The 13,123-nt window shown below is 48.4% G+C and overlaps 1 long non-coding RNA gene across 1 annotated transcript; it reads right to left on the bottom strand.

The window, feature by feature from the left end:
* Positions 1-8,729: 8,729 nt before the first annotated feature.
* On the bottom strand, positions 8,730-11,620 carry LOC101777300. The gene is made up of 2 exons (XR_216005.3): positions 10,773-11,620; positions 8,730-9,941 (listed from the first exon to the last, which is right to left on the bottom strand). It is a non-coding gene; the product is annotated as an uncharacterized LOC101777300 (long non-coding RNA).
* Positions 11,621-13,123: the final 1,503 nt, after the last annotated feature.

Here is a 13,123-nt window from a genome sequence, read left to right as displayed (position 1 = left end):
ATCTGGCATGTGCCAAATGCTAGCGGAAGACAGTACTGCTACTTGAGGCTGTTCCAGTGTTCACGAACTGATACTGATCAGACGTGCGAACAGGACAAACTGTTGCTCACGAGCACTACTACTATATTATTATTATGACACTGGTTAGCATTCAAGAGCAGTGCACGAGATGAACTGCACTAGGAAAGTGTCGATATGAAAGAAAAGAAGCTACAGCTTCTACAGCGGAGAAGAACAGCATCAAAGCCCAGTCAAAAGAGACCCAAGGAATCAACCTATCGCCAATCAATCTTTCCCATCAAGGATTGCAAATACCAAAACAGAATCACGCAAATGCCCAATATCGGCATCTTATTAGGTCTCAAAAGTGTACTGCCATGTGCTGGTCTGCACTTTAAAAAAAAATCTGTAAAGGAAAAAAACTGATTTGCACTTGACCTTGGTTGAATGATTGATAACACTAGAACAGTTACATCTGGGAGGACGTATATGTAGAATGAGTAGAATGCGAGGGGGTACCGAGAAAACCTCATGTGGCAGGCAGGACCGCACGAGCCAGCAGCCAGGGGGAACACCGTCAGTGGCTCTTGACGGAGTGAGCTCCCCCGTCAAATTGTCCCCCGTCAGTCCTTTTCCAACGACCCACAGCTACCTCAAAACGAACCATGACGCCCAATGACGGGCGGGGCCCGCAACGGCAGCAAGCCACTTGTCATCCAGTGCAGCAGCGAGCGAACAGCCCACGCCGAGTCCATAAAGCTGTCATGGGACCACGCTTTGATGGAAGGAGCAGCCGTCGGCCAATCCCGAGCGAGCGGGGCCCATGTGAGTGTACGAGGGTTGCGAATCTGTCGGCGTCCTCGGACCAGGACCCGTACGGAAAGCCACTCCCAGGGTGGCACGTGGAGATCCAGGACGGGCCACTTGGGCTACTTGCCTGCTGCCCGCTCCTAGAAATGGGAGGATTCACTGTGGCAACCCATTTTTTAGCGCAAGTAGGCATGGACGTGAGATGTTTTCTCCCAGTTCCCAGTACGGGTGAACAAGAACCTGAGACTCTGGGAATTGACTCTGGTAAATTAGGTGTAAATCCACTTTCTTAGCAATCTAATCACCTGTCACTCTAAATTAAGAACTTAGGAAAGTCTTAGTCTTTGCATGTGAATGTCAACATTGTATTTTGCAAATCAGACTTTAAAAAGTCCATGCCTATCAACACATTGGGTCAGGACATTGTTTAATGAAGTGCGGAACGAGGGTACACCTTATAAAAGAGCACGAAGAAAACGGAGAGAGGCGATGGAGCTACTGGAATACAAGAAAAAGATCTTGCGGATCAATCAGCCCGTTCGGCAGCCACCTGCCTGGCTTCGCGGCTGGCTTCAGCTGCAAGCGGCGGTAGAAGTAGCTGGCCAGCGCTGCTTGCTGCTACTATGATTCTTGCAGCTGTTTTTCCTACTGCTGCGCTGCTACATTTCAAATTTAAATTTGTAACGGTGAAAGGAGTAAAAAAATTTAATTTTTTGGCACAAACTTAACCCACTGCATCGAAGCTACTAACGTACACAATAAGCCACACACTAGAATAACATATTGCGCACCAATTGCTACATACAACATACAACACAAACATACACACATACGCATACATCTACATCAAAGATTCCTGCCGTGATCCAATCTCATACACTGGCCATATCAGGAGTAGCATTTGCTGCGACCCATGCGGACACCCCGTAGTCCGGAGTTCGCGCCATGTTCGAACCTGCAGTACTTGCATCGGCATGGTCCAGCAAATAATTGTGGAGTGCGAAGCAAGCAATAACGATCTTCGTTTGCCTCTCTCGATCATAGAATAGAACTTGCCGCAAAATATGCCACCTGGATTTGAGCACGCCAAAAGCTCGTTCGACAACATTGCGAAGACTGGAATGGTGGAAGTTGAATTTCTCCTCCAAACTTTCAGCCGCTTTTCTGCTGAATTCCTCCGAATGGTACCTGGTACTTTGATACGGCCCCAGATAGCCTTCACGAACTGCGTAACCCGAGTTCACCAAATAATATCTTCCTACAGAACATCAAACATACTCACCATTAGTGCACCAACTTTTACAATTGTTGCGTCATGTGCGTAATTGGGCAAGTACCATACCTGGAGGTGGATGCGGGTAGTTCGGTGTCTCCATACACTCCCACAACACCGACATGTCATGACTGGACCCTGCCCTCCCCGTTCCTACATACGTGAACTGCATGTCCATATTCACTATCGCTAACACATTAAAGCTTGTCCACCCTTTTCTATTAATGAAATCAAAACGAGACTCACGCCCGACCTGTACGGGAATGTGGGTTCCATCTAGAGCACCTATACACCCATCAAAGAACGGTGCATATTGGTTCAACCTACGATTAACCTTGGAGTACGCAGGATCCTTTGGAGCGATTACTGTCTGGGCAAATGAAAACATTACATCTGCCACATACGCCATCTTCCTACTAATTGTGTCCAAACTCCGCTCAAATCTATCTCTAATTTGACGACAAGCCTGTTGTGTCGCACAAGCCCAGACGAACATACCTAAAGCCTCAATAGATTCTACCCCTTGTGACGATTGGAACCCATGATTGTTAACCAAGATGTCATGCAACTGAAAGAACGCGTCGGGATACATACGAAAATTGTCGTAGCACCTCCAGCTTTCCCGCATATTGAGCTCAACCCATTGCCGTCCGGTCATGCGTGGCAACTCCACTGGCAGGTTCACCACAGGAGGTGGCCTTCTGTTCACCTCCACATATGCTGCTACAGCTACTGCTACACTCGCCAGCTGGTACACGATGGAGCTGGAATCACTACCGGTGTCACTGTTTGATTCCTCAGCACTATTCATACTTGAATGAACTAGTGCATGCACAAACGGAGGGGGATCAATCAACAAAGCCTACACATTACTAGTTGCACCACAATTTACAGATGAATTTGTTTCAAACCTGTCAAGCGTCCTCGCTTTCCTTCAGGATTGGCAAGTGTCTTCCCTTTCCTTCAGGTTCACCAGACAAGTAACCAATCCTCCTCCCAGGACGCCTGCTGAGGGCCTCCAATGGCCTCCCCACCTTCCTTCAGGTTCACCAGAATAAAACCAATCCTCCTCTTGAGACGCCTTCTGAGGGCCTACAATGGCCTCCCCACCTTCCTGTTCACGGCACAATGACAACAGACATCAAAATTCCTCGTCACTGTTAAGACAAGCGTTGTGACACAAGTAAAAAGAAGTGGTCATGTAGTACAGATCATGGGCGACATTGAACTTGAAAAAAATTTAAATTGCAGTACAACACAATGTTCATGGCATAGGACACGTTACATAAGCAAACATTATTGTTTCAACCCATCAGTACACATCACTAGAATGAAACAAAGTCATGCCGCAATCACTCTACTTGTTCTCCCTGTCCCAGTTGAATTGGATCCAATTCAGTCAGCCCTCTTTCGTTTTCATCTCCGTGAAGGCCCTTCGATACACTGCATTCTTACATAAATAAAGTGCCTGACAGTACAGCTCAGACCCCTCCTCGATACCACCTTCTTCTATAAGCTGCATTGCACGATCCAGTTCCTCCTGCTCACGGTCGCCACATTTCTGGCTCCTCGTTGCCACAGTTTCAGAAGGTTCTCTGACATAGTCCTCCAAGCTGCCACTTTTCTTTTTCAGAGGACTGTCAACAGAGATTTCCCGGGTTGGCCTTTTGGACAAGTTACGAGCACTACTAGCAGCCATGGGGTCCAGGTAGAAGTCATGTGCATTGGCCTCATTCCCCACGCTAGGTGTCGCCTCACGAATACCTCATGCCATCAGCAAGGTGCCCCTGTCTTGGGTGTCACGGCCATACAACGTGTACAATTCGTCGAGGAACGGGGGTGGCTTAGCAGAACTCGTCTGGGCAGCACCAGCACTGGTTTCCTGCAATGATGAACAGTACATGTCAGTAACAAAAATATGTTGGTACACATAAGATGAGCAATAAGTTATGGTACTGTCAAAGGACGTACCCCTTCATCGTCATCCCAAAAGCTGAAATCAGCAGCAACGCCACCAGTTTCTTTGTCACGGCCTAAACCAGATTGGACTTGCAAGTCCTTCCAGCTCTGGAATGCTCTCCGCATGGCATTCAGCTTGTTCTGCAGCTGCTTGCTGCCCAAATTCAGACCAGTCTATTGTTTGAAGTTGCGGTACATGTGCTGCCATCCCAACTTAGTTAGGCACTTGTTGCTCCAATTGAATTGGTTCTTCTCAGCAATGCACAGGTCCAGCAATATTTTCGTCATGGCCTCGTACCAGTTAGCGCGACTGCAAGCCATCTGAGTAGACAGCAGCTGCAATTATATTGCACCGAAGAATGGAACACCAGGAGGCATACAAGTACACAATTTCAGCAGTAATGGATATGTTACTGGCCTTAGTAGATGTCTTGGCACGTTTGTGGCGGAAATTGTACGGATAGACCGGTGGGGGAGAGCACGAAGAAGTGGATGACGATGCCAGTGTGGGCACCATTGGTAGTTCATCGCGGGTGGGCTGCTACTAGGCTTGTAGCAGATGCCTGGAAAGCTGACCAAAAAAACACACACATCACTTATGTTGATTGTGTTGTATAAAAGTTTGCACATTTCAGCTAAAGAACATGCTGCAAGCACAATGCACACAAGTGATAACATCATGAACATGGACACAACCAGGTAAGTTTCAACCAACTAAAATTATAACAACAGTTTGAATGAACCACAGGACAACAGAAGAAATAAGACATCGTAATGAAACCAATAACTCAACAAAAGAAGAGATCAGTAAACACAGATTAGATACTCATGGTTTGTAGTATGAGCAAACATGTCATGGATGTCTATTTGTCATGGTTTACCAGTTATGAGCTCATACATGTATGGCAAATTTTTTGTAGTACAACATCACAGTACAAAAATGGAGCATGTGTACCCAAGTAGCAACAGAAAGCTAACAATTTACAATGCTAATGCACAGAACAGCCAAGCAGCCGCAGCTTCACAGGCATGTGGCTTTTGTTGAACGCAGGCATCATGGTTCATAATCACAGGCAAAGCAGCAGTAAAGCATCTTCAGGAAGCCACACAAGAGTAAGGGCTCTACATTAAGGAAGGCAGGAGTTACCAGAAGCAAATCAAGAATTTTTTGGCCCAACCAACTGAATGTCAACCATGAACCTGCAAAAACAGTGGAAAATGAACTCAGGTTCAGCAGATGCACCCCTTTCGCTACCAACAATTGCGCTTGACCAACAAACGAAGGCGGGTAAACACTTTGTGGCTGCAGGAGGCGTACCTGGGTGACCTCCTCCACCTCTAGTTGGCAGGCGGCTGGGAAGGTGCGGGAGGGGGGGGCATGGTGAACGCCGCGGCGGCGGAGAGCCCGGATCCCATCTGCCGTGCTGGGCAGCGACCTGGATCCCTGGCGGCGGCGTTCACCCCCGGTACGACGATGCTGTGGTGGGGTGGAATAGTCCGCCGCCGGCGAGGAAGAGGCCTCCCGTGGTGATTGTACCCCTTGTGTCGCTTGACCGATGCAGGGAGGCGGCCACCGAGGACGGAGCACGAGGGACCGACAGTGGCGGAGAGCGGGAGAGCGTGAGGGAGCGGGCGAGTCGAGGGAGCGGCGACGGCGGAGAGCGGGCGAGCGCGAGGGAGCGGGCGAGTCGAGGGAGCGGCGACGGCGGAGAGCGGGCGAGCGCGAGGGAGCGGGCGAGATCTGGGAGCGACGGCGGCGGAGAGCGGGCGAGATATGGGAGCAGCGGCAGCGTAGAGCGGCCGAGCGCGAGGGAGCGGGCGAGGCGACGGACCGACGGTGGCGGAGAGCGGGCGAGAGCGCGGGAGCGGGCGAGCGGAAGGAGCGACGGCGGCGGATCGGGGGCGAGAGCAAGCGACCGGGCGAGAGGGAGGCGAATGGATAAAGACTGGAGGCGATAGGAAGCAAAATGACGCGTCTCGCGTCAGTGCCATCAGCCGATCGAACGGTTTCACTGGACCAGCTGAACGGCTAGGTTGAAAAGCCCAGCCGGCTGTTTCAGCCCAGCTGAACGGGCTGAATATAATTCATTCAGCCTTGAAGTTTTCTTTTATGCTATCTTAAATCCTTATGGTCTAGCACCCACCATTTTTATATGTGTTTCATATTCCCCTCTATGCCCATTAATTAGCCAATGTGATTATCGTGTGGTTTCCAGCATGGCCCGGCTAGTCCCGTGTAGCAGCATCATGAGGAGCTTGAATACAAGAATTACACAGGATTGTTCACCACGGAGGAGGCATGAGATGTTGAGAAAACTCATTGGCCAGCTTCCTTGCGAAAAGGCAATGCAAATCACATGTGAGGCCATGCGAAAGTTACATTAGTTTGTCAAAGGGGCAGGGGTACTGAAAACCTATAAAACTTGACCGGGTTAGATGGGAAGGAACGAAGATGCACTTAGCACGTGAATATTATTTTTTTTCACGTGCATATTATTTGAACACCCCTCTCACCCTACGCATGTACTTATTGTTGGACATGACCGAGCGATTTGTCGGACCAGGTGGTTGCTTGTTTACCGAAGAAGCAAAGGTTTGTGCGACACTGTTTGCTCGAATGGACAGGTGCCAAGGCCAGCATGCAACCCCTTTTGTGAGACGAGATGCTTTTCCGTGCGTCACATGGTGCAGGGTTGTGTGATCGAAGCAGTGACGTTGTGGTCCTTGCGCGGCAGGTGCAAAGGTGGCCTGTGTGGATGTGGTGCGGCCTCGCTGCCGCGGCTAGTCGGGCCGTGCCGGCACGCTGCCCTAACAGTTTGTGGCTCGCAAGCAACGTAACGCCGAGGTGGTGTTGGAAGGCAAAGGATATTATTTTTTCTCAGTCTCACTCGCTCGGACAGTCAGACGCCCAACACCAACAGCAGCATCTGCGTACGCGAAATCCACGGGCACCATTCCCATGATACAGTGTTTGCGCTGAAATCGGACCAACACTCGAACGTGCGGCACGCTGAGGGATTCCTCTGTGTGGGCTAGTAAGATCGGTTTCGCCAGTGAGCCTGGTGAAGAAACCAACGAACGTTCGTCTGGGAGGGATCCATCAAGGTAGGCACATCTTAGGTTGTTCTAGGGTCGGCAGACCACCTAAAACGTTCTCAGATATCATGGAAACGAAGGAAGAGCAGTAGATGTGGATTGGAAAAGTTAAGGTAAAGAGAAAAGGTATAAAGATAAAATAGTAGATTGATAATATTTTTGATCGATTGGATACCCTCAATCGGCCGTGGCCCTTTATATTTATAGGGAGAAGAGGTCTTGCCCCATTAGAAGTCGAAACCCTAACAAAACCCATGTCAAAGTACAACTCCTAACTCGAACTACACATACCAAAACGGTCTAACCGGTTTTCCTGGGTGCAGATCTTCCCGAGGTCACAATTCTCTCATCCGAAGTCCAAATCGGACGTTCTACATATGCATTTTGATCTACTCGACGAGAGCTACACAATGGTGTAGTCCAATTTGCATTTTGAGGACTTTAGTCAAACCAGTCGGACCGGTTGGGGACTGGTTCAGAACAGATCTGTCCAAGTCTGTCAATTTTGGTCGCGAACATATAGTATCCAACTTAAGCAACGACGACATGGCGATCGAGCCGGTTATGGAAATGCTGAGCCTAGAATTATTAATAAAGCTATGCGCATGAGGTGGGTATGGGCGTGTGGCTGTGAGTCCAACATGGCGTCGAGGCAGGACGACAGCGAGAGCCTTCGATTCGACCCCCGGACACTTGCTGGGTTGCCACCCCCGACCTCTCCCAGCGTTCCCGCGGTACACCGTCGGCCGCGCAGGTCGCCGTCGTTCGTCGCAGCGAGGAGGGAGCAAGGCGTTTGTTTGGATTTGTTTGGTAGAGCTCCATCTGATTCTGATTCTTTATGGGGGCTGATTCTATGAGAGAAGTGATTTTGTGGCTGAAAGTGATTCTTTTTTATTCTCTAGAATAAACTCTTAAAATTAGGATGTAGAATCACTTCAGAGAACCATAATAAGCTACTTTATCCACTCCCAGCCTCTTAGTTCATTTCAAAGAATCACTTCACAAAATTAGCACAAAATTATTTCTCTCTAAGAAATTATTTGACAAAACTTCTGTATCAATTAGTAGAAAATCAGCTCTAGAAGTCCTGCCAAACACACCCTTGTTGCGCGTCGCCACCCTGCTGTGGGGCGGCGCGCCTCCCTCTCGTTCGTGATAGGCTGATAGCACAGTTTTCGCGTGGGCCGCGCGCGACGCCGCCCCGCCCGGGTCCAGACTCCATGCGTGGGGCGCTGCCTCATTGGTTTGTTGGTATCGCCGGTGTCAGATGAGTCCCCGTCTCGGCCAGGCGGGCGGTAGGACGGAGGACGACGCCTCCCTCCGCGCTCCGTCCGGGCAGGCCGGTGGTCCATCCGATTCCGGGACCAGCAGTCTCGCACTCGAACAGTCGCGCTGCTGCTCGCGCCAACGCCGATGCAGTACGCTGCTACTGATTGGCTCCGCGACGTGCATGCGCGTACATACTAGGAAGATTGGCGCGCTCCGGCCGCGCCTGTATGCCGTCCACGGTCTTATATATTCAGCATTGTGTCGCCACGTAAGACATTAATGGAACAAACGAGATATAGCAAGTTACATGCAGCGGTTGACATAAGAAAAAAGGAATCATCAGCTTTTTTATACACTAAGAATTTCTCAGAGTAGCGCAACAGGCAGGTCATCTAAAAAAAGTTACATCATTCTTGTATGTGCCCAAGAAATGAGTTGACAGTAACTGAAAATGTTACATTAATTACAACAACAATCATGTCATAGGTACGCATCGGTTTTGCCACCAAACAACTGCAATACAAAGAAACTGTTTCGACGTAATCTGCAAAAGTCTCTCATGGAAAAAAAATAGATCTCGTGGTGGTAAGCTACCGCATAGCACCTTACCCTCCATGTCACCTGAAAGGTTCTGCAAAAATGAGGAATTCCTCTAGAAATCATATAGCACGCTTAGTCTGAAGAGGGGAACAAACATATTATTTTGATTGTCAAGGAGCTCCCCTCCACGCATAAAGGTACAGTCATGACAACCAAATACAGATAATATGATGTCAGACTTTGAAAGACTGCTGAAAAGTGCGAACTATCATCGAGTGAATAGGTGTGAAGTTTGAAAGCATAGACAGGAGATTGCTTTTAGGGCTCTAAGAAGCTCCATTCTCTGCCAACAGCTGACAGCATCCATCACCAGATGTGTGGAGCTGTGGGGTAAATGGGATAACAGAGGTCTACATAACACACAATTTCACACAGATATAGAATATCATGTTCCTTCAACTTTCAGCTATGGATGACTCAACATGTTAACTCCTAAAAATGACTGCTGGAAAATATAATACGGAAAATATTCAGGGAGTAGTAAAATGCATATTTATTAAGCAATCAGTTGTTTTCGGTTATACTTGGATGAAGCGTCAAGAATATTGTGCCATGCAGTTAGCTAAAATCTGCCTCTAATTGAATCACTTTAGTTGGCAAAGAAGGAAACATATTACAGGATCAAGTAAATTAATTGATGAACTGAAAAATGGAAGACAAAAATCTTTGAAGCGGACCAGTATGCAGGAAAGTTAACTTAATTTCACTCTTGTTTGTATCACTGCTATTTAAGAACACAAGGGCAACACTGGATCACTACGTCCAATAACATAAGTGACTATCCAGATCAAAGGGCACAATGGGGTAAAAAGAGCTTTACCTAACAATAAAGAGGTAAAAAAATACCTTCAGAAGATGTTGCCATATAGAAGAACCTCCAAAATCCAATGTTTTCGAGTAATAATCTTCTACTGGGCATGGACAAAGCATGATGCTGAAAAAAGAGAACATGGTAATTGGTAAATAGAAGGTAAATTTGAAATAGAAGTTATGAAAACACCTAAGTAATCACATAGTAAGAGTAAATAAAATAAGATCCACTAAGTACATGTAATTGCTAATCTGCACCAGGTAGGTAGGCATACCGAGACCCTGATTCCAATTGCCAATCGGGCAATTCACAGGAAATTCGTATATTATTAGATCTTGGTTGCGCTTAACAAACTATTATTGCCATAAGATGTTACAGGGAAGGAATACATAACATGGTTGGGCTGGCACATTGCACTATCAGCATCGTTTTGGGCTTTGCAAACCATAAGCTCTTGAGGCACAGCAGGACTGCATTGTTTTTGGACTTGGAATTGCATCAAAATTGAGTGTTTCATCATTATTAATCATTCTGAATCTCAAGTTTGCAGTAATTCATGGAAATTTGTCTATAGCTTTCTGAACTGATGGCTCAAATGTTGACGAAATACAGTGACCTTGACGTCATTGTTTCAATAGCTTCCATACATCACTTTATGATGGATAGCACAGCTAGGCAAGACTATGCTGATAAAATATATGATGACATTTCGCAGGCATAGTTGTAAGAAAGAACATGCAGCCTAATGCCATGAGATGAGAACACATATACCTCTGCAAATTTTACGACCATACAACCAACATTATTAACATATTGATCAGCAGTCACCATGGAGAATTTAAATTTATGTGCATGTACCACAAAGAATTCAATCCCAACTACGGAAGCATGACGCCACCATAGCAGCCGAAAGAAGTTCATGAGGGAAATATTACCAAATGCAGAACATTTTACCTAATGCTTTTTCTTGAGAAGTGTATCATAGAGGATACGCAAATAGAGTTGGGAGCTGCATCACAGGATTAAGCTGGGTCATGTCGGCGATGTAGTATTAGCACTACAAGTCTCAAGGATCCATTCGGGCACTGCATCTCCTGAACGAAGAGGTGACACATCAATCGAAGGACGGGAGTGGTGCTTGAGGCACCACGACCCGCCGGCCGTTGCCGCATCCCGCGTCGGCCGCCCGCGCCGGCGGTACCCACCGCCGGATCCCGAGCCCGCTGGCCGCGCCGACCGTCCCTACCGGATCCCGCATGCGGCGGCCGCCCTCGCCGCCGGATCCCGCGGCTGCCGAATCTGAGAGACAAAGCAGCGAGGGAGAGAGAGGGGCGCTGCCGTCCGCCGGATCCGCGCCCGCCGTCCCCGACGCCGCATCCCGCCTTCGCGCTAATCCTCGCGGAGCAGGGCGCCGCCTTGCCTTGCCCCGCTGCCGCCACGGGCCGCTGGTCGCGTCGCACCCACGGGCTGTGGCGACGCGTCGCCCCGCCGCCGGTCCTGGAGAGGGGCGGCGAAGGGAGGAGAGCGGCGGTGAAGGGAGAGAAGTGGAGGAGAGGGAGGGAGAGGTGGGAGGCGTGCGTGGGAGAGAGAGGTAGCAGAGGGAGGCCGGCCGGAACGGGAGGATGAGCAGGCGACGAGGACCGCGAGGCGAGGCGAGGCGAAGCAGGTTTCGCCGGGCAAGGACGACGCGACGGGCTGACGGGCGACGCGTGGAACGTGTCGTGGCTCCGCTGGACAGCTCATTTTTCCCTGCTATACGTGGCACAACGCAAATGGCTCAGCGGGGACAGGCTCTCGCCGGCCTCCAATCCTTGCAGCAATGTAGTTATAGATATTCGGCAGGCGTACATACCGGTGGCTATACGAGGATACTCCGATCCATCATACGCCTATGATTTGTCGCCTTCCATGCTACCACGCCCCTACTCGACCTAGGATAGGAAATCAATGGCGTCCCTACTGTACACAATTGCTTCCTGCTCAGAGCAAGTTGCAAGGTGGGTAGGGTGAGCCGCTGAACAGTAGTAGTAGCGCAAGAACATTACAGCTACTAGTGCCGGTGGTCGCAGCTGCAGCTGTGACATGGGCTGTCTAGGGTCTGAGCGCCTCGCAATGAATGACAAACATGCCCACAAGTCATGCTTCTACTGCCTGGTGGGGGTACAAACCCAGACGAGACTCGAGAGTCGTCGAGTATGGTCCAAGTATTGTGGACGTACGGCCCACTCGGTTCCAAAGCCCAGGCCGTACTCACCGCTCGCTCTGCTGCAGCAGCACTGCAGAGTCGCTAATATTGGGCCATATGTTGGCCCACGTATTGGCTAGCTGCTTTTTAGCTTCGCTTTGGAAAGATTCAAGTGCAACTCTCTCGGCCAAGTTCACAGTTTAATCTGGTGTGCATCATTTTTTTCTTCTAAATTCTGTTTTGGAGCAAATACATTTCTCGTAAAAAATCAGGTAACTGAGGACCTATTTCCCTCATAGATTATATAAACTGGATTATGGTTCAAGATTTAAGAGTAATAAGTAAAAGAGTATTATGGGACCACTATTTCAGATTATTATGCTAGCTTATTTGAGATTATTTGTGGTTCCTACCCATGACCTATAATTCAACTTGTATAATCTAGGTGAGTTATAATCTCAAACAAATAGGACCTGAATACATCCAAAAAGCTAAATCAGAAGAGATGCTTTTTTCCATCAAAAGATATTCATATACTGGGACAGTGAAATGAAAGGGTTTATGGCCACGTTTGGATCCAATTGTGGATTTTGAAAATCTAGATTTTAGATGGATTTCGAGAATCCAGATTTTAAGCAAAATCTGGATGGTGTTGTTTGGATCATAGATTCCAAAATCTGATTGTATGGTAGTTTGTTAAATAGATGTTTTTATGCCCTTCTACCCAAAAGAGTGGGCAATAGCAGATTGGATAATTATCTAGAAGGTTGATGGGTAAAATGGTAAAATATGCATACACCTTTGAGCAGCTTTTGGGATTCTCAAAATCCAAAATCTAGATTGTAGAATCTGGATCAGAATCTGTCATTTTTGGAGGGCAATCCAGATTTTGGATTTTGGATTTTGAGAATATGATGTTCTCCAGGGCCTACGCCGCACTGCCGCCGGAAGGAAGGAATCTCAAGTGGCAGCAAACCAAGTCCAAGTTCGTCTCCTCCCCGAGGAGAATTTGCACATGCCGCTATCTTGGCGGTTGGGCCCTTTTCCAAATCCAAAGCCGGAAAATGGCGTGGTTGGGAATATGAACCTCGGCCTTTTCCGGCGCATCGGGCCTCGGCCC

Source organism: Setaria italica, chromosome IX (assembly GCF_000263155.2).
Source record: "Setaria italica strain Yugu1 chromosome IX, Setaria_italica_v2.0, whole genome shotgun sequence".
Classification (NCBI taxonomy): Eukaryota; Viridiplantae; Streptophyta; class Magnoliopsida; order Poales; family Poaceae; genus Setaria; species Setaria italica.
This window is presented reverse-complemented; position numbering and strand designations above follow the sequence as displayed.